The 26,969-nt window shown below is 44.7% G+C and overlaps 1 protein-coding gene across 2 annotated transcripts in view; it reads left to right on the forward strand.

Moving 5' to 3' along the window:
* The window catches only part of MDGA1 (MAM domain containing glycosylphosphatidylinositol anchor 1), a 170,626-nt gene that overhangs the window by 87,155 nt on the left and 56,502 nt on the right, over positions 1-26,969 (forward strand). The window lies entirely within an intron of this gene.

Below are 26,969 nucleotides of genomic sequence, written 5' to 3' on the forward strand. Positions count from 1 at the left end.
TGTTCATTTAGAATTGTAAGATTGGAAAAGACCTTCAAGATCACATCTGGATTAATACCACTATGGCCACTAAACCATATCAAAAAGTGCCAGATCAAATAATTTTTGGAACGCTTTCAGGGATGGTGACTCCACCAGTTCTTTGGATAACCTGTTCCAATCTTGAACACCCTTTAGGTGAAGAAATTTTTCCTAATATCCAAACCAAACCTCCCCTGACACAACTTGAGGCCATTTCATCTTGTCCTATCACTACATGCCTGGAGAAGAGACTGGCCCTCATCTTGCCACAGCCTCCTTTCAGATAATTGTAGGGCAATAAGATCTACCCTGAGCCTTCTTTTCTAGAGATTGGACAACCCCAGCTCCCTCAGTCATAAGTCCTTGTAGGACTTATGTCCTAGACCCTTCACCAACTCCATTGCCCTTCTCTGGACATGCTCCAGCACCTCAGTGTCATTTCCTGTAGTGAAGGGCCCAGAACTGAGCACTGGATTGAAGGTGAGGCCTCACCAGTGCCAAGCACAGGAGAACAATCATTGCCCCGGTCCTGCTGGCCACACTATTAGTGATATAGGCCAGGATGCCATTGGCTTTCTTGGTCCCCTGGGCAGACACTGGCTCATGTTTAGTCACTGTCAGCCAGCACTCCCAGGTCCTTCTCTGCTGGGCAGCTTTCCAGCTGCTCTGCCCCAGCCTGTAGTACTGCAAGGGGTTGTTGTGATCCAAGAGCAGGACCCAGAACTTCATGTTGTTGATCCTCATAGAACTGGTCTCAGCCCATCAATCCAGCCTGTCCAGATCCTTCTGCAGGGCTTTCCTACACTCCAGAAGATTGATACTCCAACCCAAATTCATGTGTCTGCAAACTGATTGAGGGTGCCTCTGATCCCCTCATCCAGATCATAGATAAAGATTAAACAGAGCTGTCTTCAACACTGAGCACTGGGTAACACCACTTGTGACTGGGTTTTTTTAATTCCTGGAAATGTAGGCTTTCCAGCCCCTGTATTCCTGGAGCTGTAGGCATTTTGATTCTCTGAGCCCTACCACTAATTGCAGCTTTGGAGAGAGCCTGAGGTCCCCAGTACCATGGGTGGCCCAGATTAAGAAAGATGTGGTGAGATCAGTGTTGGTGCAGTATTGTGCTCTACTTGGCATGCCTTTTCCAGTCCCAGTATCCCTGCAGCTGTAGCCTTCATGGTTCTCTGAACCCTAATCCTACTGCTAAGACCAAAATGTCAGTTTGGGATTGAGACTGAGATCTCAAATTCTACAGGAGGCCCAGATTAGAAAGAAGTGGAAGGAAAAGTAAGATTCTTGATCTGTTGTGACCTGCCCTCACAGGTGGAAACAAGTGCTGCAAATCTCATGCAAATAGGCCCCAACTCTGGGCCCAATTTGGCCAAGCATTTCACAGGAGGAATTGTTTGGCGTGCCAAAACTAACAGTGGTTCCCACCAGTAGCTGTGATTAAGGTCAAGAGAACAATGAATGACAGTGCACTGAATAGGGATTTTCCTTAAAAAGCGCTGATTGCAGAGAGATACTCCACTGTCCTATTCACAAGCTAGAATACAGTAGCTAATAATTTAATGCAATATAAATGAGCTTAATAGCACTAAGTCTGCTGGGATTTTCTGAGCAGTTCATAGTTTATGCATAGTACAGGCCCTTCGGCCAGCATTCTGGTATGCTGTAAAACAAAAAAATGAGGCTTGAGGGAAAATGAGCAACCCTCCATCTAAGATGGGTTGCTGGAGAGATTATGGTGGATCTAAAGGGATAAGAAAATGGTGGTAGGTGACTTGATCAGAGGGAAGTAGAGCAACGCAAAATAGAGTTTTGTGATTTGGAAATCCTCTTCCCCTTTGGCTGATTGTAATGAGGCTTGGTAAAAGTCCAAACTTATGCATGGAAATGGGTAAGTTTTCATACTGATTCACTTTCTAGGAACCAACTTACATTAGAAATGAAAAAAATGCAAATGAAACTAGCTATAGATGTTAAAGAGAGGAGGAAAGAGTTGGTGTTCTGGTTTAGGGCAAATTTGGGAGGAAACTTCCAAAGGGCTCCCTCTAGAAAGCAGATTCAATTAGCCCCTCTCCCTATCAGTTCAGGAAAAGATGTCCTTGGAGGAAAGTGGAAAAAAACTGTTTATTTAACAAGCAAAGTATTCACAAGCATGAAAAATTAATAATATTAAACAATAAAACCTCTCACTGTTCATTGCCATTGAAGAGATGGCAAATTCAGAAAGTCCTTTTTGTGGGGTGTAGCTTGGTTTGCTTGGTTTTTCAGTCCTTCTTGTGCTGGAAAATGTAGCATCCTGGGTCCCAGTGGTCCACAGGTGTGAGCTCCTGGTGTTTTTCTGGGTTTTCAGTCCAGAGCAGGACTGATCAGTTCCAAGAAAAAGAAAAGCCACAGTCCAGGGAACTTCTCTTCCTCAGATAGCTAAAAACTAACTAGAAGCAACAGAGAGGTCTCCCCCACTGTCTGTGCTGCAGACAACACAGTCTGGAGGAGCATGCAGAGCAGTGGGTGCTGTTTCTGAAAACAAACTGTGCGTTTCTCTCCCCCACTTTGTTCTCAGAACTAGTCTTAAAGGTGCAGAACTTAATATGTAACATAAAGCAGACAACTGGGGATACAAGCTTCATAAAGTCACCCTAAGACAGTTGGGTTTTGTGTTGGGATTTTTTTGTTTTTTTAAAAAAACCCTTTGGAGAAGCTTATGTGCTCCAATCTGCTTATCAAAATGCTGTGACTTCAGATTCCCAATCACTATGAGGAAGCAAGATCTCTTTGAACCTCTTTATAACCATTTTCTGCTGTTTGTCTGGACAGGAGACTTATTTATATGTCAAGTGTAGTCCTTTTCACTGGTGGAAGTGATGAACAAGGAGAGTTTACCTTTGTGCATCTAAACCTGGATTATTTGTACATTTTCAGTGCAGCATCTCATCATACCCTGAAGTGACAGAGAATTCGCTGTGTTGCTCAGTAAGTTGTTCCAGTATTTTTTAACTCTCATGGTTCAGTTGTTGTCACTTAATCTAAGCCTGCCTCATTTCAGTTTCTAACTAAAAGCTCTTTTTATGCCTTTGTCTTCTCACATAATGAGCTATTTGTTATCAGCAGTCTCTTCCTCCTGTAGTCTCAGACCAGAGCAAGTAACCTCTTAGCCTTTTCAATATGCAATCCAGAAAGTCTCTTTAACCATTCACTACAAGGAATGTTTTCCAGCCCTATATTTTTTTTTATAGCACTCTTCTCATTTTTTCTCAACATCATTCCGTCAGCATGGCTACACGTATTAAACAGGCATTCAGAAATGATCTCACCAGTGCAGATGTGATGCCCATCTCACAATATGTCTAGCAAGCTTTGGCTTAAACATCCAAGGATTTGGACATCTTTGGACTACAGAATTAAGCTGAAAGCTGATGTTAATGGGTTACATTAACTCAGGCTCCTCTTGGAGTCACTGTCTCTTTCCTTGCAAGAGTGACACATTCTTTCCTCAACAGTTTTCTTTCAAGAACGTTTGCATTATGACTTTTAAAGGTCCCTACCACCCCAAATTTTCTATGCTTCTGTGAATATTCAGGACAAATTGAATGAAGTTACTGAAAGACCATTCCATCAGGCAAGCTGAATTTTCCTGTAAGAGGTACTTCTTTAGTATGTTATTTACTTCTATGTATTTTGTATCTTCTAGAAATGTTGGTTCTGATACAGGTGCTTAGGGATGGTGGTTGTGAGATATCACTGCCTTTGTGTGGGAGGGAAGGAAGCAAAGCCCAGGTCACATGCCACAGATGTGCCAAAGTGTTGACCCAGTCACACCAGCTGCAAACAGATATAAGGTCTTTCAGACACTGAATGACAATGAACAGGTGGTTATGTGTGATGTTGGCTACACAGCCTGAACAGAGCACTTTATAATTTATATAGTTTAGTTTTGCCAACCTGCTTTCTGGGTCTCTGACCCAGATGTGATGGAGATGTGAAATAGCATAGTTTAAGAGGTGCATGTGGGTTGTTCCTAGAGATGTCTTCCTAGAATAGGTGTTCCCTCTGACTAGAGAGATCCTAATGGTGTGTGCAGCCATTTAAAATTTCTTTTGGAACTCTGTCAGTTAATGTGTTCTTAATCTGCTTAATGTGGGCTGCATTTGAGTAGTATGACATATTCAATTAGTCTGTCATGTGGAAGCAAACCAAATTCTTTCCAAAGCATGAGGATGTTATGACAAAATAGTTTTCTTGTTGCTTTCTCAAACACTACCCAGTTTGTCTGCTGAGGACCCATAAAACTATATTAATCATCATTCATTTTTAACTTGGAATGTTGCATCCCACATTCATCTTCCATGAGTTTTTTTATGGAATCAGTGAGGAATAAAAAGGTTTATTGATGTTTGTTCTGAGGTTTCATCTGCTTGTTTGATCCAATTGATTTGTGTTCGTAGCTCCATAGGCAGTAAATGCATGGACAGAACATGCATGAACGATTTTATATCCTCTGGTGTGCACAAGGTGCTATCACAAACTTCCCCTCAAAGGCCTGTCTGGATGTAGTTTTCCCACATCTTTTACTACTTTCTGTGTCATTTTTAAGATTTTTCTGATCTGGTTTTAGTCTGCCATATTTGCACTGATGAATTCAGATCAGAGTACGTAGACCTAGCTAGAGTCTTACAGACATAGCCTGTCTTTCTGTCTTCTCTGGTTTATATCACAAATATTTCAAGATTTAAGTCCATGCAAGTTCTTTCCAAAACTGTAGGCAGAATTATATTTACTTCCTGCCCACTACAGTGGGATGTCTCAGCAAATGTTGTTGAAACTGGTTTAAAATGTCCTTTTTACCTGGGATAATATTATTTTACCTGGGAGGCATTATTATTTATTTTGGAGACGGTGGAAGGAGCAGGATGCTGTGTCACAGTGTGTGCTGGTGCAGCCCCTCAGAATGATGATTGCTGATGGATTGACTTAGGCCAGGATCCACTTTCAGATCTTGATGCAGTGGGTCAGAATGAGGAAGGTAACAGCCTTAATTTTTGTGTCCCAGGAGAGTTGAGAATGAGATTAAAGAAAACTTACAGAATCAGCTTCAGATGTTTATGTGTTGGGGCAAAATTGGGAGAAGAAATAGAGTGTGTCCTTCCTACTTGTCCTGCATATCACCTTGGCTGCAGCTGAAGCTCTCCTCAGCAAACGCAAAGAAGTGTCTGTATGAGATAGGCAAGTGACCACATTCCAGGGATGCTGCAAGAGTTCATTCTGTACTGGCCCAGTATGAGGTCAGTCACGGAGAACTGAATGTCAGATCAGATTTATTCAGTGAGTGGGACTGTTAATAAACTTCTCTCTCCTGGTCCAAATCCAGAGGAGATGGGACAGAGCTGATAGCCAGATGGGGAGGTTGAGGAGCAAGCTGCTGTCCTTGAATGGTTGCCAGTTCTCTCACTGGCCTCCTTTCTGTGCCCTCTGCTGCAAAAGACCCTGAGCCCTAAAAAGTGATTTCTGAGAGCCCACAGCACCTGTGACTGACAGAAGTGAAAGTGGTCTCTCTCATGCAGGAAAAGATGGGGGTACAGGGCTACATCTGCTTCAGCAGCAGGGCTGGTATGCCTTGGAAAACACAGGGCCAGCATCAAGAGAAGACAGGAGGTTTCCAATGCAGGAGTAAGTCCTCTATAGCTTGAGTCCATATAGTTCTCTGAGGTGGGTGATATCACCCATTCCTGAAGAAATGGAACTGCCAGATCCTTTGCTGTGTCCAAAGGCAAGCAGCATCTTTTAGAACAAAGTGCAGAGACATGATTCTCTGTAACCAACAATCTGTTGAAGACACATTCATGAAAAGCTATGACAGTACTAATAAGACAGATAAAGTATTTTTTTCCTAATTCATTAATAGAGGAGGAGTTGGGCAAAGGTCCTTAGGAATGTCACACATTTTAAATGTAGGTAATGGTGTGAAGGATGGAGGGGAAAAACAGAATGTACAGATGGCAGAGATGGTGGCTGTTTGGCAGCTGGCTTTTTGAAGCCAGTCACTGTTCTGAAAGATCTCAGCCATTTCATCTGAAGACCTCCTCAACCCATCCTCATTTTTCCATCCTTTGCTCATGATTGATTTGATCTACCTTGCTTCATCTGAAAACGATGATGACAATGATGAAGCGGCAACCATCCAGAGAATGACAGTAAAAATGCTTACAGTAAAAAATGTTCTTGCCTCTCCTTTTTCTATGCTGTATATACTGATCCTGTGTTTTTAAATTGCATGCATTTCTTGAGTTCCTGTATGCACCACCCCCCCTTGTTACATTAATTCTTATGGGAAAAATTGCTTTGATATCTGTTGACCTCAGCTATTTCATCTATTACACTGAACATTTGCCATAAATCTTTTAGTTTGAGCATCCTTTTAGCCTCTTTCTGAACAGTTACGTTTTCATTGTCGTCATCTTCCACAGATGAATCAAGACCAATCAAGGGTGAAGGATGGAAAAATGGGGTAATGATGGCAGTTAGTAGAGCAGGATATTAAACAACTGGCAGCAGAACTCAGAGGTAGTAGATAGAAAAGTGATGGACAACTGAGCATTGCTCTATGCAGAATTCTTCATCTTTGGTCCAAATTCCCTGCTAGGTCAGAAGGAGAAGCTGAGGAACAGCCTGTTTTGTGTGGGGAAACTTGTCCTCTTTTCACTCTGTGGATAAATGGTGAGCCACTATATTAACTCTTCCTGGTCTAGTTTTGCCCCATGCATACTTTTTGTCTACTACTGCTGCAGTCAGCAACCTCGGGATCTTGTCCAGGGAAGCAGCAGGATTCTGGGGACCAGCATGAAACACCAACGAGACGGGCTCCCGGTTCATGAAACCATTTATTCAGCATTGGAACAAAGTCAGGTCCAGAACAGAGAGCTCCGAACAGGGGCACAGCAGGGGTTTTTGAGGGACAGAACTCTCAAGGGTTTACACCTTTGAGGGTGGAGTTCAGGGTCAGGGACCAGTAGAAGCACACCAAGGGAGAAACCCCCAGGGACTCAAACCCAATCAGAGCACCTGGGCCGCCCTTCTCAAGGGGTTTGGGCTGGGACAATGTAACTCTTTGTCTCCCTGAGGCCGCTGCCACATACTACTGTGAACAAAGATTTCAAAGTAAACATATTAAGGAGTTCTGGTTAGTATTTGATTATATTAATTGCTTTGGGTAGCCTTCCTTCCCCTACCCAGACTCTTTCTGACTTGGATCTTTCCCCTTTCCAGGTCTGATCCCACCACATCAACATTACAGCACGTCTGATTTTTTAATCAATGTTTCTGTCTCGGTTTTGGAAGACAGATGTCTGCTAGGGAGGACAGGAGCCTCCCTTGGAATGAAAAAATGTTGACCCTGTTATAAATGCAAAGGCAAATTTGGGTTAAATAAAAAAACCAATTTATTATAAAACAATTTTTATAAAAAAAATAAACAATGAGGAAAAACCACAATAAAACAAACAGCGCAGCGCTGGGTGGACAGGGGTCTATACCCAAAGGTATAGGTGTTCCCAAATCCACGAAGGAGGGTAGACTGTCCGGGGTTTTTATAGGGATTTTGTGCCTTGAGGCCAAATTCCAGGCAGGCACCATTCACCAAGGGTCCTTGATTGTTGTATGAATTGATTTCCTGGCGTTGGAGAATAGAGTCAAATAGACGTCCGGACAGAGTCTCCTCATATGTAAAGAAGTTCTGGGTGTTTCTTGATTTCATTTTGGTTCAGGCCATCTGGATGGGATGGTTGGATCCGGGTTGGAGCTGATGGATATCTCGGCTGGACTTTTTCCCTTTGTCTGCCTGATTGCTTCCCCCAACGGTGGCCTGCAAGGCGGGGTGTTCAGGTCCGGTGATGAGTATCTCGTCGGAGCCTTTCCCTGTCAGCCTGATGGTTCATGTCCTGTCCATTCTTTTCCGTTGATGGGCGCCGAGCCTGTCCCTGTCAGCCTGATGGTCCATGTCCTGTCCATTCTTTTCCGTTGATGGGCGCCGGCTAGGGTCGTTATCTCTTGAGTGGGAATTCGCGACTAGATCTGGGAAGGACTTGTGGGCCACACTGTACTTTATATTTTATATTATTATTGCTACATATATATTTATTTAGATTTCTACGAATTTTTACAAGTTCATTTATCACAGTCCCCCGCCTAATAATCCATTACATTAAAAATTCGTGTTATTTCATCCAATTCTGCAGGGGAAGGACTATAATTTTCACTCACATTCATTTTCTTCCCAGTCCGTTAACGAATTCTCACCATATGCTTGTGCCAGGTTATGTCTATTTTCAAAATTCTTTAAGGCCTTCATCGCGTTTTTGTTTTCCTTTTCCTCCTCTAATTTCATTAGTTTAGAGAGGGAAGTAGGTTTCCCTTGTGCCTTCTCAGGATCGATTGGAAGGGTGGCAATCTGCATTCCTTGCACAACAGAGTGAATTAGTCTGATGAAGCAAGGAATTAAGCAGGGAAGGAAAATGATTCCGGCAATTGAACAAGTTATGAAAAATACTAGCTTCTTCCACCAAGCCCCTTGCCCGAATATCTGGTCCCACCAGGAGGCTTGTAGGATTGAATTCCATTTTTGGACTGGCACATGCGCTACTTTCTTTATTTCAGCAGCCAATCCTTTTATTGTTTCTCCGTAATCGTCTATTTCCATACAACACTCGGATTCGTTGTATCTGCCACACACTCCTCCCTCCTCGGCTAGCAGATAATCGAGAGCTAGTCTATTTTGATACACAAAAGCTCTCATTTGTGAATGTTGTTTGGCTAGGAGTTCTAGGGCTTCTGAAGTGTGGTTGGAAACTATCTCTACCACCGCTTGCAACCTGATAAGTCTGTTGAGGAGATAAATGGGGGTTCTGTAACCCCAGCTGCCATCATTTGCCCAAGTAGCGGGCCCGTAATATTGAATGATTCTTTCGGCAGGCCATTCTTCCTCGTTCCACTTCTGGTTGCCTCCCGCTATTGGTAGTTCCCGTTTTAATTCCCTCCTTTGTCTGTTTAATGTCTCAAAGAGAGGGGCTCCCAATGATTTACTCTCTGTTTTAGGTAGAGTAAAGAAAAAGGGCCGAATTATTCCAAGTGTGCAGGATCCTTTCCATTTTCTAGGTAGCTCGCTGTATGCCTTTTTTCCACATATCCAATATATGCCATCAGGAGCTTCCCAACCCTTGTTCAACTTTGCCGGATCATCCCAATATTCTTTCAGTCCTATTAGCTCATGGAAGGGATTGGCCCCAGAGTTTTTGTACCAGCAAAGTCCAATTATTTCCATCCATTCACAGTTATTTCCCCGGGAGCGACTCCAATAGCCCGCGGGTGGTTCAGGTTGCCAGGTTTTTGTTTTGCTGTCCGAATTCACCATGAGTGTGCTTACACACAGGGTATAGCCTACTAAATCAGTGAATTCTTTTCCTTCTCTGCTAATGCAGACGGTACCGATTATTCTTTGGTCTATAACCCATCCCTCTGGTCTTTGTTTTGTTTTTGATATTTTAGAGCCTTCCCATTTTAGAAGTTGCTCTGGGGTTAGTCCCTCTCCCTTCCAAGGCCACCTTTCAGCCGATTTTAAACCGCCACAGATCCAACAGTTAGATAGACCTAATTCTGTGGCTATTTCTTGCATTAGATCTATGAAAAGGTTCTGGTTGGGGGTTGGCAATCCCCAATTGCTGTATTGTTTCTCTAATTGCTCATAGTGCTCACTAAGAGAGTTAAGCCTCTCTTGTTCTAGCCTCTTTTTCCGAGCTTCCACTTCTCGCCTCTTTAACTCTAGGGTTAGTTGTTTTATTTTGTTTTCAGGGTCCATCCCTTCCTCATCCCTGGAGAAGCAGAACACTTGGTCGAATTGCAAACATACTCGGTCATCACCACTTTTTAACAAATCAAGAATTATCGGTTCATTATTAAAAAAAGCTTTCTCTTCATGTTTTAAATTTCTACCTTCCCAATATACTTTCCCTCCCATGGTACACATTTTTAAGTTTGCTTTATTGTAACATAAAGGGTTAACCTTATAATATGCCAAAAAGGTGGATTGTCTTTTTCCTCCTATCCAGACAGTTTTGTTACATTGGCTGCAGATTGGAATTGGAGGGAGCATTCCCACTTCTCTCCTATACCTGAAATGGGAAGCTTCAGTTTTTCTTTTCATAGGAGTTTTAGACTGCCCGTCCTTAAGACTTGCCTTTGAGTGATAACACCAGACCTCCCCCTGTAGTTCACAGAGATTATACTGAGTGCCGTTGGATAAACAAAACCCCCTTTGTTGTTCTGGAGGACAGTCAATTATTCGTCCGGCATCTGTGGCAGTCTGGCACCGCTCACACTTCCCTAGGGGATGATCCCCCAGAGGCACCTCGGGGCTCATTCCCTTGGTCAAGCACATGGCTAGATTCAGGACAGTCAGGATTCCCCACCGGTGTATCCCTCTGCCTTGCCCTTCGCCCGTATAAAAATATACGGCGGGGATTACCATCTTCCCGGCAGCAAGGATATTCTTCAGGGGCCCTTGTAGTCCTTATGGCGTACCTTCTTTTGAAGGCAGCCCACCGAGACGACTTAATCGTGTCTGTCCTGCACGGTACTTTTACTGTCTTTCGGCACTCGATTTCCAAAGCTTCTGCCTTGGAGTCTAGCTTCCCTCTTATCCCTTTTTGAAAAAGTAGGAACCACTCAGGAGAGTCGAGTTCCAACAACCCCGCCCTGGTGGCAAGTATTAAGAGACGGCTAGTCAAATCCTGTTCCTTTTCTAGACACTTTGTACACAATCCCTTAGGTTTGTACCCTCCCCAACAGTGGGTTACCCAAATCTGGTTACAATAGGCGCACTTAAAATGTATAAACGGAAAACAATCACACTCAGGGTTGATACAACTTATCTGGTCGTCACTGGTCATTTGTGGTGACGCTGAAGTCTAATTTTTAGTTCTCCCGGAGGGGTGGTGACTTTCCACTTGGAGGTGTCGTATTCCTTTACTTTTTTTACTCGAGATGAGTGCGTCCAACCTCTTTCTGCGGTCCGGACAGCTGTGTCTGTGGTCAGGAGAACCAGGAAAGGTCCTTCCCAATGGGGGGTGAGGGGAAGCTCCTTCCACGCTTTGACGAGGACTTTATCCCCAGGCTGTATCTGGTGTATTGCGAATCCCAGAGTGGCGCTTTGGGGGATCAGTCCTCGCTTTCGCAGTTCCTGTAAATTTTTGTTGATAGCAATGAGATATGGTTGTATTTGCACATCCTCCACTTGAGGGTGTCCTACTGGCATTCCATGTTTGTATGGCATCCCGTACAACATTTCAAAAGGGGACAGACCCGTTTCAGAATGGGGCATTGTTCTAATATTTAGTAAAGCAAGGGGGAGACACTTAATCCATGACATTTTCGTCTCTATCATGAGTTTAGACAATTGGGATTTAAGTGTCCGGTTCATTCTTTCCACTTGCCCGGAACTCTGAGGATGCCAGGGAGTGTGGTATTGCCACCTAATACCCAGAGCTTCTGAAATTTGTTTTATAATTTTTGAAGTGAAATGAGTTCCTTGATCCGAATCAATACAGTCCACTATCCCATACCTAGGGATGATTTCTTCCAATAAAATTTTTGATACTGTTTGGGCCGTAGCCCTTGCCCTGGGAAAGGCTTCTACCCAGTGCGTTAGTTTGTCCACTATTACTAATAAGAATTTATATCTACCGATTTTTGGTAATTCGGTGAAGTCCACCTGGATCCTCTCAAATGGTCTGTATGAGAGAGGCCGCCCTCCCCAAACAGTTTGTTTGGAGTTGGATTTATTCACTTTTTGGCAAACCACACACCCCTGTACCTCTTGTTTGGCAATTTCAAAAATTCCCTTGCATCCGAAAAATTTCAGGAACTGATCAGCCAACGCCCGAGTTCCCCAATGGGTCTGTTTGTGTAGTCTTTGTAATACTCTCCTTGCCACTCCCCTAGGGATCAGTTCCCTCCCATCAGGTAACCACCATTTTCCTTGTTTCATGACTCCCCCTATTTTCTTGAATTCTTCAATCTCTTTCTCTGAAGGGAGCATGGGGATCTCAGGTGATTCCTCCGGAGTCACCTCGGGAATACTTACGGTAAGCAGAGCTGCTCGTTTTGCCTCTTTATCGGCTAGGTTGTTACCTCGGGTTTGAAACTGCAACCCCGTCTGGTGTCCTTTTACATGGACAACTGATATTTCTCTCGGCTCCCGGACTGCCTCTAGAATCTGTCGGATTATTTCCCCATGAATTAGGTCTTTTCCTTTGGTATTTATCAGACCCCTCTCTTCCTAAATTTTTCCGAAAGTGTGTACCACACCGAAAGCATACCGTGAATCTGTGTATATGGTCCCTCTCTTTCCTTTCAACCTCCGGAGGGCTCTTAGGAGAGCATAGAGCTCGCAAGCTTGTGCAGACCAACTTGCTTTCAAAGGACCAGATTCTACAACTTCCCCAGATGCACCATTTATTATCGCATATCCCGATTTTCTTTTTCCCTCAATAATTTTCGAGGATCCATCTACAAACCACTTCTCTCCCCCTTCTAACTCCTGATCCTCTAAGTCCGGTCTTATTCTGGTCTGCAGCTCCACGATCTCAGAACAGTTATGCACTAACTTCTCTATAGGTTCACCGAATAAAAACTGAGCAGGATTTTGTGCAGAAGTAGTTTTCAATTCTAAACCGGGTGAGCTGATTAAGATGGCTTCATATTTCAGGAGCCTGGAATCAGTCAGCCACTTCTCTGCTTTTTGTTGCAATATGTTTCTCACATCGTGGGGAGTGTAAACTACCAGGGGAGCCCCAAAAGTTATTTTCTTCGCTTCTCCCACTAACAGGGCCACTGCTACAATTGCTTGTAAACACGTAGGCCAACCCCGACTGACTGGATCTAAGATCTTTGAAAGAAACCCTATAGGCTTCTTTTTGTCTGCCCATTCCTGAGTCAGGACTCCCTGTGCTGTTTGTCCACTCACATCCACAAACAACTGGAATTCTTTATTCGTATCTGGTAGAGTTAGTACCGGGGCAGTCATAAGAACAGTTTTTAATTTCTGAAAATTAGACTCATCCTGTTCAGTCCACTTCAGCCTGTCAGTGTTTAATCTTTCATATAAAAACTTTACCTTTTCACTGAAACCCTCAATCCACTGCCTGCAGTATCCCAAGAGCCCTAGAATTTGTCTAATTTGCCTTTTTGTTTTTGGTGCAGGCAATGCAAGGATGCCTGCTACCCTCTCCGGGTCCAATTTTTTCTTCCCTTGAGATATCCAATGTCCGAGATATTTTATTTCAGGCTCTGTGAATTGCAGCTTGGATTTTGATACTTTCAAACCTTTCCTTCCTAGAAAGTTTAACAAGGCAATCGTGCTTTTCCTCACGCTCTCTTCAGTCGGTCCAGCTATTAGCAAGTCATCTACATATTGCAAAAGCTTTGTCTTGTCCTCAAGAGCAAATTGGGTTAACATTTGTTCTAAAGCTTGTCCGAAAAGGTTCAGAGACTCCACAAACCCCTGGGGGAGGACCGTCCACCTTAGCTGTTGCTTACGGTTTGTATCTGGGTCCTCCCACTGAAATGCAAAATAATCTCTACTCCTTTCATCCAGAGGGCAAGTCCAAAAAGCATCTTTCAAATCAATCACACTATACCACACATCTTCTGGTGTGAGCCTATTTAGTAAAGTATAGGGGTTGGCCACCACCGGGAATCTAGTCCGGGTCCTAGCGTTTACCGCTCGTAGGTCCTGGACCAATCGGAAGCTACCATCCGTCTTCCTTACAGCCAGGATGGGGGTGTTGTGTTGAGACATGCAAGGTTCTAAAGTTCCCCCTTTTAGGAGGTCATCAATTATTTGTTTCAACCCCCTTCTCCCTTCCATCGGGATGGGATATTGTTTAACTCTTATAGGGTCCTCAGAGTTCTCGATTTCTATTTTGATAGGTTTGATATCTAGCTTTCTTACCTCTCCTTTTGAATGCCATACTTCAGGGTTTATTTTCTCCTCATCCTTAGGAGTCAACTTAAATATTTTCACCACCAATTCAGAGTTTTTAATCATGATATTAATTCTTAAAGCGACAATCATGTCCCTTCCCAGCAAATTGTAATCTGCTTCTTCTACTAATAGCAAATTCCCTACGCAAATTTTATTTTCAGATTCTATTTCCACATCTTTTATTATAGGTACTTCAAAGGGGTCTCCCTTTGCACCGATTACAAAAACTTTTTCTCTGCTAGCCACACATCCGTATGGCAATTTCTGCAGGGTACTTCTCTCTGCCCCAGTGTCCACAAGAAAACTTACCTCCTGTCGTTGGGGTCCCACTTTTAACTTTATCAAGGGCTCCTTGGATGTTCTGGTCTCCAAATTAAAGAGCCCCTGACACCCCTAGTCTTCCTGAAAAATTTTCTCATCTTTTATTTTTTGTTTACAATTCCGCTGAACGTGTCCTACCTGTTTACAGTAGTAGCATTCAGGGGGCTCTCTCCGAGGGACCGGGGCTGCCCGGTGAGAACCTCGACCTTTCCCGGGTAGTGTTTTAAACTTACCCTGCATCTGTTCTTGTTTCTGGACCTCTTTTACCGCAGTTACTAAAATTTTAGCTTGCAATTTCTGCTTCTCATCCTCTCTCCTCATGTATACTTTTTGAGCTTCCCTTAGGAGCTCCTGGAGACTTTTATCTTGCCACCCCTCGATCTTTTCTAATTTTCTCCTAATATCTTCCCAAGATTTAGCAACGAATTGTGTTTTTAACAGAACCTCCCCCACAGGAGAGTTCGGGTCAGTCCCAGAGTAAATCTGTAAACTTCGCCGTAATCTCTCGATCCATTCAGTGGGTGGTTCCTCTTTTCCTTGACATTCTCTAAAAACTTTGCTAATATTCTGGCTCCTAGGGACCGCTTCTCTTATACCTTGTACAATCATGCTCCTTAAATCCATCATGTTCCGTCTGCCTTCCTCCGTCTGTGCATTCCAGCTCGGGCTTACGCTAGGCCATTTCTGGTTACCTGGCGTCCCCTGTGGATTGCATCTGTCCCAGTCTCTGATCCCGGCTTGTTTAATCATCTCCCTTTCCTCCTGATTAAACAATGATCTCAGGATTGCCATAAGATCGTCAAAGGTATAAATACTACTCCCTAAAAATTCATCTAACCTCTCAGCCACCCCAAGAGGGTCATCCAACAACCGCCCCATCTCTTTTTTAAATGCCCTTACATCTCCAGAGTTAAGGGGTACATTCACAAAACCGATCACTCCCGGGGCCGTCGGTACTTCCCTAAGAGGGAACAACCGGTGCCCCTCTTCACTCTCTCCCCATTCATTATCCGTCATTCTCGCTCTCAAACGGGTTCTACTTGCGGGAGGGGAATTGGTGATTGTGGGTTGCCTCCCTGTTATCAATTGTGGGAATTCTGCCGCCACCCGGCTGAAGGGAGGAATCCCCTCCGTTGTATGGGAGGGTCCCAGTTGTGGCGGCTGGACCGGCAGGGACGGATAGGGTGATCCCCAGCCTTGTGCAGGAAAAACCTCCGAGGAGGTTGCTGTGGTTACGGTGTTTACAGGCGGGGAAAGGGGAAGGGCTGCCGGCATCGCTGCTGGCCCCGAGTCTCCCGCTTGAGACACACGTATCTCAGTGGGTTGGTCTCGGGGGCCCAAGGGTGCTGAAGGCACCACTTGATCTGCAGAGGAAGGTCCCGCCGGTCCACGATATGGGGGTGGTAAGTGATCGAGGGGTTCCCAGGACTCAGCTCTCGACTCACGTTTTTCTTTTTGTTTTATTGGAAATAGCCCTACTCTGACATTTACCCAGAGCTTAGCATATTCCCTCTCCTCAGGATCTGAGGGGACCTTGTTCTCCACATAGGAGAATAACTTATTACACGTCCATTTTTCAAATGTGCCTAACACTGGCCAAGTGAGGTGACTTCTCAACTCCTGTCCTCCCCAAACCTCCATACAATAATGTATTAATTTCTCCTTTGATTTCCCCTTCCTCTGGGGACAATCTTCCCAGTGTTTTAGCATCCACCCCAAGGGACTTTCCAGTGGGATGTCTGGTGATTCCTCCCCCTGATCGGAGGAATCTTTCCCTGTGCTTCTTCCTTGAAGCTTACTCTTTTTCTGCCCCATACTTCGCAAATATATATTCTTACCTTTCTTCGACTTCTCCGGGAGTCGATATCTGTTTCTGCGTTGTGTACTTACTCTAGGAATCAAAATTTGCCGATACTCACCTTTCAGCGAGCTGAGCTGAGGTCTCTTGTAATCGGTACTTTTTGATCCTTTCCTGGACCTCTACCTGGGTCCGTTTACTAAAAGGGTTTACCAATTCTTGAGCTCGACAAGACGTATCCTTCCCCTTTTAGTTCCTTGCGATCAGTTCCCGAGACACCCTTTGGCCTCAGGTTTTACGAGTGTGTGTCGAGAGAAAAAAAACTTTCACTCTGTATCGCTTCCTTCGCGGCCGGCCAATTCCCTCGCGGGAGGATGGAAACGCGGCCTTGAAGTCCGCACTCGCTTCGTGATCAGATCACGTCTCACACACTCGCCCGATCGCCCACTCAACCAGCAGTACTTACAGCTATTTTCCTGCGTGGGTGTCTTTGTGCACAATAGACGTTTTACGAGCAAAGCAAGCTGCGGCTTCCCGAAGGCTCCGTGCCTTCCCGAGCTCTCCGATCCGGATCCTTTTCCTTTTTATTGTGGTTTTTATCTCAGCCTAAATTTGGTTCGGATATCGGAATGAACTACGGGGGCTCTCAACTCACCAGGCCGCCAAAATCAGCGGGGGTACCCGTCCTGGGCAGCAAGATTCCCCGCAGTTTCTCCGATCCGAGTCACGGCACCAATCTGTTATAAATGCAAAGGCAAATTTGGGTTAAATAAAAAAACCAATTTATTATAAAACAATTTTTATAAAAAAAATAAACAATGAGGAAAAACCACAATAAAACAAACAGCGCAGCGCTGGGTGGACAGGGGTCTATACCCAAAGGTATAGGTGTTCCCAAATCCACGAAGGAGGGTAGACTGTCCGGGGTTTTTATAGGGATTTTGTGCCTTGAGGCCAAATTCCAGGCAGGCACCATTCACCAAGGGTCCTTGATTGTTGTATGAATTGATTTCCTGGCGTTGGAGAATAGAGTCAAATAGACGTCCGGACAGAGTCTCCTCATATGTAAAGAAGTTCTGGGTGTTTCTTGATTTCATTTTGGTTCAGGCCATCTGGATGGGATGGTTGGATCCGGGTTGGAGCTGATGGATATCTCGGCTGGACTTTTTCCCTTTGTCTGCCTGATTGCTTCCCCCAACGGTGGCCTGCAAGGCGGGGTGTTCAGGTCCGGTGATGAGTATCTCGTCGGAGCCTTTCCCTGTCAGCCTGATGGTTCATGTCCTGTCCATTCTTTTCCGTTGATGGGCGCCGAGCCTGTCCCTGTCAGCCTGATGGTCCATGTCCTGTCCATTCTTTTCCGTTGATGGGCGCCGGCTAGGGTCGTTATCTCTTGAGTGGGAATTCGCGACTAGATCTGGGAAGGACTTGTGGGCCACACTGTACTTTATATTTTATATTATTATTGCTACATATATATTTATTTAGATTTCTACGAATTTTTACAAGTTCATTTATCACAACCCCCTCCTTTCGAATTATTATGATTTTGAAATCAAGGGCTCTCAGAGAGAGATCTGGGGATAAGAATAACAGTTCTTTACTAGTATGTATAATGAGGCACACAAACAACAATAACTACAGCATTAACAACAAAACAGAGCCAGGGACCCTGTGACAGCCTTCTCAGCTGAGACGGGAAGGGATGGAGGAGAGGTTTTGCTTCACAAACCCCCTCAGGTAGTCAGTTCCGGTGCTCCTGCAGGGCTCTGAGGAACACTCGGCTGGCACCACAGGAATGAGCCGAGATCCCGGCCCGATGGATGAAGTGAATCAGCAGCTCCATGGCAGTGGCTGGCACTGCCACATGTCCTGCCAGGACAAGGGGTGCGAGGCCCACCAAAGAAGAGGGGAGAAGGAGAAGAAGCAGCAGCAGCTCCGTCTGGGTGATGGCAAATTCCCTTCTCAGCAACAGCTCTCAGCCAAGAGTCCTTCTCTGAAGATGAAGAAGCCAGCAAAACTGTCCCCACCCTCCCCTTCTTCCTGCCCCACTTCCCCCCTGGGCCCAGCCGAACTCTTAGTTTCTTCTCAAGTACCCACCAAGTACCTGCAGCCAGGTTTTCCCCACAACTAATGGGTAAAAATTCCACAGGTGAGCCAGAACTAAAGGGACACCTAACCCCCAACAGTTTCTTATTCTGTGCTGCCTCTCACTTTGCCTACCTGTTTGGAAAGCAGCTGTGGAGCGATTGTCTTGGGGCCCAATTTAATTTCAGACTGAAAACAGAAGGTGAGGTAATGCTGTGGTCCAGCTGCGAGCAGAAGCCATAGCAGTGCAGAAAAACGGATAGTGTTTCTGCTACCAGTCCAAAGTGTCTCTTGAGGAAGCTGCTCAGCTGGGCACAGTCAGTCACTGTATCCAAAACCCATGCACACTGGCAACAGGTCAGCAAAGAAAGATAGGAAGGGTCTTCTGTATAGTATTCCAATGAGGTTTATTCCAAAGTCCCACCAAAATGTTGCAGTGACGACCAAGATTTCCTGTAGTGTCTCAGGTTAAGTATGAGGTCAGGAGCCAATAGTCTAGGGGCACAGGGATGGCACAGGGGCAAGGCAAAGGGCAATAACCTATAGGAAATTAGATAAATTTACCTAGTGTTGCATAGCACCATGGAGAAGCCTTTGTCTCATCACAAGCAGTCAGATTCCTTGAACCCTGTGGCAGATGCTTTCAGGGCATCTGCCCAGAAATTCCCTTATTAGGCTTAACAGCTTCCTCAAGAAGCCTCTGATCCCCTGTAGCCCTGACAATAACTGCATTTCTAAAGCAGGGTCTCTTCTCCATTTTGACAGGATTGGAGTCCTCAGAGGTAGTTTTCTCCTGCAGCCTTCCTGCTTTTAAATTTCAGTTCTTTTATTAAAGGGCTGTAAACATATGGACGTAATTGAATTGTTATGGCAGCCGGCAGTGGAACAGGAGCTATTGGATTGATGCTTGGAATCAGCAGTCACCTCTGCCCAGTAACTCCTGTGTGGGCGTGAGAGCCTCCAGGAGACAAGGGGTAATTAAAACAATTCCCTGTAGGTGGCAGCTGCATACTCTGGACATGAGCCTTGGTGATGGCATTAATTGGACATTTCCTGGAGTCCAAAGATTTCTCACTGTGTTCACTATGGGGAATGTGCAGGCTGGTGTCTGTTTTCCTGCCCAGGTGAGCTCTGTTGTGGCATGCAGCAATTGGATTACAGGAGGTGTCTCCTGTCCAAAAGCTGCCCAGGTTTCAGATGTGTGTTAGATTTAGCTTACTGATCCACTCATCAAACAAGGAGCACTGGGACTTCATGAGATGTTCATATGGAAGGGGGGCATTGGCCACTTCAATGCATTTGCTTTGTTCTGCTTTCATCCCACCCAGCAGAGCTGTGAGGCCTGGCAGTCACCTTAAGCTCCCTGTGCAGGTACAAGACAGAGGCCAGCTAGGAATTCCTGCCATCTCAATCATCCTCTGGAGATGTTCCTCTCACTCAGTAGCCTTGGAGGGAGGTAGCATTCCTAAAATGAGTGTTTCAAAGAAAAAGAATGTAATAAATGTGGTTTTTAAAGTCCTGCATCAGCTAGCACCAGGTTTGCTGTCAAACCTGGGGAGAGGAGGTTATCAGTCCTTTCCCAGTTGTTCCAAATCTTTCTCAGAAACATGGAGGGCCTATCCTAGGATGATGAACTTTATAGATTAGCTGTCTTCCCTCTATTTTCCCTTCTTTACACTCTGGGGATAGTACAGAGTTGATTACCAGGATGTGAAAACACCTCTGGGGAGGACTTTGCAGTAGGCTTAAATTGCAGTAAGGGAGTTAAGTTAGATGGTAAAAAAAATTAGTGATAAACTATGAAGTAAGAGGAAGGATGTGGATTCTTTGCTTTGGAAGAACCTCATTTATTCTTTTTTGTGGGGTTGATTTTGGGTTTTGTTTCTTTTCCTTAGTTTGCACTGGCAATGAGTTGCTTTATTCCCAGAACTGCCCAGTTGAGTAGCTCACCTATGAATTATTGAATAGTACGATAACTGTTTCTCTGCCAAAAGTTAATGCATATAGGATGCTTTTGGGGAAAAAATATAATTGATTGACTGTTAATGAATGTTTGCATCTAAACTATTTATATGCTGTTGGGAGTGGTGTGTCACTGCCAGCCCAATTTGTTAAACAGAGGCATGTAGAAACAGCTGCATGTGTATAAGGTGACACCTTGTTATCTCATACAACACAGGCAGAACCTGAGCAACACGTTGGTGGTCTGACACTGCTACATATGGGAGGGCTCCCCTCTTGTGGGTATATGGGTGGGCAGGAGAATGAAGGGTGGGCAGATCCACCCTGGCCATCATGCTTCTTCACTATGTCATAATTAGCAAACTTGGTTGTGAGCTAGAGAAAATACTTAGTCTGTGGAAAAAACCCCACAAATATGGAGTTATGCCATTGGTCTGGCAGTACTTGAAGTTATTAGTTCTGAAATGCCCACTCTCAACCTCTATATTTCTCCTGTGAACAACTTTGCTGATTCAGTGGTATGTGGATGAGAAAGGCTCAGCAGCATGCGTTTCACATATAAATGTGTATGTGTTTTCTGTACATGTACTATCTTTTTCTACTTATCTTTTTCAATTTGGCGAGTATATTGTTTTAAAATGAGGCACTAGAAGGTAAGTGAGGCATGGGAGTGAGGTGGCTTTACACTACAGAAGAATACTTGTCTTTGTAGTGTCTTGTTAGTGTGAATTAATTGGGCAGTGAGTCTGAGTGAAGCTCCAGCATGTCTGGGACAGATCTTTTTTTGAGGAAGCATATCTGTGAGGCTATAGGTCTGGAAATTCCCACCCAGAATGGACTTTCTTCAAAGCACTATGTAAAGCGAGCAAGGGGTCTCATGTATTAATCAGCACAGTTCATCATGCAGAAGAGGAAATCCTTTAGTAAATCCCTCTATATTAATAGGTGAAAACTGGTTGAGCTAACGGCTTGGAAAGTTCAGGGAAGAGAAAAGCAGAAAAGAAAGAAGTGAATACATTTAATTTGCTCTTCTTTTAAAAGCAGCCAACTAGCACAGAACTAAGCATCCTCTGAGCCCTGCCTCTCCAGATCCTGCACTCAGTTGTCTAGCAGAAAATGTACTTAAATTTGTTTTCTTTGAAATAACAATATTTGAAACTTGGCTTTCAAGCACTATGCAAAAATCACGTGTTTTATCTCTTCATACATGGAGATACTGAAGTGGCAAAGGCAAAAGTCATGTAGGATAAAATAATGAGATGTAGCTGAAACAGGTTGAGCAAGTCTTCCTGGATCTCCCTTCTTCTAACTACTCAATTATATATTAAACAATCATATGAGACTGGGCTTGTAAATAGGGGTTGGATATTTGTCTCCACATGGAAAACCATTGGTGCCTAATGTGTGTTCCTAGGATGTGTGGTGTAGGTGCATTCGCAAGGAACAGAATTGTTCAGCTGTGATTTCACAGCCTTGCGACAAAAAAAATAGAGCTTCCCTCTTATTCGGGTAGAGAGTTCTGGTCTCTCCTGGAGCTGAAACCATGGAGTTTTCTACCTGCTGTGAGAAAAGGGCTGCAGTATTTTTGCTGTCTGTGATATCTTTATTATCCCAGATTATGGGACTGGGGGTTGGAAAAGGGAGGCATCCTTTGCTGAGGTTGCTTTGGTTGTCTGGAGAAGATTAGGGAATACTGCATCCACCATAACTGCAAAAGGATATCTATAAGAAATTAAATGGATGCTGAATAGACTTATACAGGTCCCATAAGGTCCAAATAGCTGCCTGTACTGATTTGCTTTCTACAGAAAGAAATTACTTCCTGTTGTCATTAGCTTCTTCAGATAAAGAGACACAGCTAAGAATTGTAACTGATCACTATGTGCAGTCTTTCATGCCAGGTTATCTGTGTGTTGTTTGCAGTGTTAATCCTACAAATGAGTGGTCAGTTGGGTCTCACCAAGGGACATGGTGAAGACCAAAGTCAGGAGTCTCACTGGTGCTGTGATGCATGGCTAAGCTTTGAGGTACTCAGTCAGTAGGGTAGGATGAGAGATGCTGAAATTAAGTAGCTTTCTAATCTAGCACAGCTTGGTATTTTCATCACTTGTGTTACGTACAGCACTGTCTAGATTTAAATAAAAAGTTACAGACTGGTTATGGAGGATAGAGGTGAGGGTGTTTCTCACAGATAAGGAAGACAGGGCTAGGAGTGGAAAGACCTGGATATGGGTCCCAATATGAAAGGTATCCTGATTCAAGACACTAGATAGTGAAGGCGAGGATACAGGACTCCTGTCCTGCTTTTGTCTGATCTCTGTGTGTGTGTGACCTTGATTAGGGCATCTTTCTCTTCATGCCTCTCCTTTTCCCAATGCCATTGCTGTGCTTTGGTGCTCTTTGCAGCAGAGGAAGTGTGGAAAGTAAATTCCTGTAGCAAAATAAGGATGTAGCAGCCTATGGCAGCTGCACACACTAGCTGTACAGTACTGGCAGTTCACAACCTGTGGAGATGTCTGTTGTCAGCTGTACATGGCTACAAGGGGGGCAAGGCTTCTTTTGAGTCAGAAAGCAAATTATGAGAGAGCTCCCTAGCTCTGATGACCTTTCCAAAACAAGCCAGCATTTGAGATTTGATCTGGTTATGCTATTCATTACCAAACTGCAGTGAGGAAGCAAAGTTTGCATGTGTCTTGCGTAGTAGTGTTGTCCTGTGATGTCTAGGATATCCAACCTTCTCAGTTATTGCCTGAATGATTTGAGTGAGGTCCGTTCACACTGTTCACTCAATGCTCCCTTGTTCTGCAGATGGTGGTTTATCTTTAAGCTTGTCACTGATTTCTGTGCATGAGTCCACTCAAATAGGAGCCTTTCCTTGCTCTTCATCCCAACTGGGTTGAGCAGCCTCATGACAACATTGCCAGTTTCTAATTTAGGGGAATTTTTTTTCCCCTCTATTTACCCACAAGTAAAAAGTTTCGAAGTGCATCTCTGCTATCCTGGGATCCTCTGACTTCATCACTGGTGAAAGAAACATCTCTGCCTTCTGGAAGCATCTGAATTTGATGGGAACCTGCAGCAACCTGACAGCACTGCAAGGGCAAGTATCCCTTGCTGAGCTATGCCCAAGCAGGACAGCACAGTGACAGTGAAAGGAGAGACTGTGGTCTCTCCGTTGAGCTCTTTGGCTCTTGAAAGGAAGAGCCCTGGTTTAGTTTTACCCTTTCTCAAGGCTAGAACTAAAACAGACTTAAACCAAGCAGACCATAACTCTTAACTTTGAGAAGGCAGTGCACTTCTCACTCATCTAGCAGGATAAGCATTTTTGTTCTGGTTATTTCCAGTAAAACTAAGAAAATAAGAGGTTATTTGGACACAGAGCAACACTCCTTGATGCTTGACATTTCGCTGTTGTACTTTCCTCAATGCTGCCCTTCATCACAATGAGCAACATTAGTTTAGCAGCCCTTTGGTGCAGAGCATCTGCTCTGGCTCACAGCAAGAAGCTGACTGCAGCCCAGCTTTGCTTTAGGGTGCCTGGCACAGTGGAGTAGGTTGCCTGTGTTTGGCTGATTGGAATTGCTCCTGACTAGCAAATTTTGCTGCAAAGGCAGACTCCCCTGCCTTGTGTTTCTCAGCAGCCGCATCTTAACAAGGTTGGTGGAGGACCCTGGCTTCAATATCGCCTCTTTACCCCTTTCATCACTGCTCTTGCCAGTGAGCTCTTCTAGAGTTAAGCTGTGTGCTGAGAAAGAACAGTAATTGTATTTGTTTATTGTGTTTCTTGCCAGGGGATCCTGAAGCTCTCTATGCTCCCAGAGGTTTTTTTACCTTCTGGAAGCATAGCAACTTGCTGCCTGCAACATGGAAGCTGCTTAAAAGAGCACTTCTGATATAGGTGCTGGATTTCAAGGGAGATAGAGAAAGGTGTTTGAGGAGCCTCTGGATGAGGACTCACCTTTGGAACTGGGCTAAAAACTTTAAGAGCATCTTAACAGCTTAGTAAGCCAGAATAGTCAAATACAACTTCCTTATAGCCCCCAGAGATGCTGCTCCTCTGTGAGTATAAGAGGCACCTTGAAAATCATTATCCTTGCTGCAGCTCCCTAAAGGTGTCTGTGCAGGGCTCATATCACAGGTTTCTCCTCCAAGATAGCCCCCATCTCAGGTGTACTGGAGCTGGGGAGTAGGAGCACCAGCTCATTTAAACAAGTTTCTTTTTGCTTTTAAGGCAGGGAAAAAGAAACAGAAAAGGCTGTGTTGTTAGCAGTGAGATTTTATGGACTGAGTCCCTGCTTTTGTGGTGAGTCTGCCTTTTGTGTATAACCTCCTTGAACAACTGTGAACTCCCCAGTAGGCACTGGAGGCCAGAGCTGATGTCTGGCTCTGTAATTGCTGTTGACCTTCCTTTGTTTCCATATCCATTGGGAATCTTGGGGAATAACTGACCCATGGTGTAGTTCTCTTTACTTTGTAGTGATGGGATAACCTGCTTCAGCTCTCTCTCCAGAAAACCCAGGAGCTCCAGGGCTACACGCAGAGTTAATGCTCGTTGAGTGTTTCCTAGTGCAAGAAATGAGGAAAAAAATTAATCTATTTTTAATTGATAGATACTTTCAGACATTCTCTTTGCAAGATGATAATATAATCCCGGAACCTGTCCCAGTGCAAATCAAGTAAATTCCATTTTCCGGCTGAAGAAGATCTTCTGCATCCTTGGCTGCCCTGCTGTTCCAGTGACCTATGGAAGCCTCTGGAGCATCCAAGCCCCACTCCATTGTGACCCCTTACCAGCCCCAGACACTCCTGCAAGTGAAGCCCAGGATGGCACTTTCCTTGCAGCACATGTCCTTGCAGATTGCACTTTGTCCATTTTCAGACCTTTTCCTATGTCCCAACCCCATACCAGGCACAACTAGATGCAGTGAAGGAAGCTGCTTTCCCACTCTTCTCTCTCTTCCTCAGGAGATAGACTGCTCTAAATATATCTGAAGTGGCTGTGCCATTTTTTCAAGCCTTCTTTCTTCTCTTCTCTCCACGTCTTCTCTTTCTTTTCCCTATATCACCAGCTGGCCTAGATTATAATGTGAGACCCCAGCAGCTTCAATTACAGATCAGATGTGACTGAAGAAATAGGATAGCAGTTAGGGATGGAGATGACGCATGCATGGCACTAGGTCTAATCAAACAACTCACATTATTCTCACTGTGAGGTGGAAGATGTGTGAGCAAAAGGCAAGTCAGCACTTGAAGTACTCGCAAAGACACATCCCCAGGAAAGGTATCTGTAATGAGCTGACCGTGCCACTCAGCACAGCACCCAGCTCAGGCAAGGGCTGTGTTTAATCCACCTGAGTTCAGTAAAGGGCCCAGAGACTTAGAGTGAGAATAAGGTACCCTGAAAACAATCAGCTACGTCAAGCAAAGACTGCCAGGTGGAGGGGATGATTGTACACAGGATACCCACAGATGCCTTTGTGCCCCCTGGAGATGGGACACTGCATGCCTGCCTGTGGGACAGTGCATGCACCACCTTCATCTGTTATAGAGATGTCACTAGTGTCACAGAGCTGTTGGGTCTTGCTGGGGTCAGGATATGGAAGGAGACTGGTGTGCTGGAGCCCTCTGCAGCATAGCTCTGTTCAGGGCAGCAGGGAATGCTGAGTGACCCACGGTTGTTGGTGGCCCTGTGTCTGTGGCGCTGCAAATGCTGGGTGTTGCAGATTTTTAGTGCTGGCTGTGCTTGACAACTCTTTAGAGGAGGCAGGTGCTTTGTTGATCTGTAGGGCATAGAAGGTATCTATAGAAGAGGACTTGCTTTGAACCTGGAGAAGGTCAGTTGCGATTTTGAAGCTGCTGTAAATCAGTTCTCCCTCTTTTACATTCAGGCTAATAGCTGATTTGTGTTCAGGAAGCTTTTCTCATTTTAGATGGCGATCTTCTGGTTATCCCCACATGTTGCAATCAGCAACCTCAGGATCTCGTCCAGGGAAGCAGCAGGATTCTGAGGACCAGCATGAAACACCAACAAGATGGGCTCCCGTTCATGAAACCATTTATTCAACATGGGAACAAAGTCAGGTCCAGAACAGAGAGCCCCGAACAAAGGCAGAGCCAGGGTTTTTGAGGGACAGAACTCTCAAGGGTCCCCACCTTTGAGGGTGGAGTTCAGGGTCAGGGACCAGTAGAAGCACACCAAGGGAGAACCCCCCAGGGACTCAAACCCAATCAGAGCACCTGGGCCGCCCTTCACAAGGGGTTTGGGCTGGGACAGTGTAACTCTTTGTCTCCCCTGAGGCCGCTGCCACACTCACACTGTAATGTTTTAATTAAGAGTTTATTGCAAGTAAGATATGTTTATTGGAGACAGTGGAGATTTAAGTCCTCTCTCATTGCATTAAATAAGGAATAACCCAAACAGTACCAATCCAACCTTCTCCTTGCTGTGCATCAACCATGCCCAAATCATGAAGTTCCTATAAATTTTTACAAGTGCTAAAGAAGTGCAAAAGACATAGTGGTCTCCCTTTGCTGAGGAGGTGAACACATTATAACCACTCCCATTCTCACACTACTGGCAGAGATGTGACTTACCTTCCAACATCAGGGAATTGTTGCCAGAGACAAAAATAGGACCCAGAATCCCTGTAGCCAGTCCATGATGTGTTGTATTGATGTATTTGGGAAAGGCCCTTAAGGTCTGTGGGGAGAGCCAGTGCAGATCCCTCCATCTGAACACAG

The sequence above is a fragment of the Pseudopodoces humilis genome, chromosome 3 (genome assembly GCF_049639895.1).
Source record: "Pseudopodoces humilis isolate 2021_Gansu_Grassland_sample_001 chromosome 3, ASM4963989v1, whole genome shotgun sequence".
In the NCBI taxonomy this organism is placed as follows: domain Eukaryota; kingdom Metazoa; phylum Chordata; class Aves; order Passeriformes; family Paridae; genus Pseudopodoces; species Pseudopodoces humilis.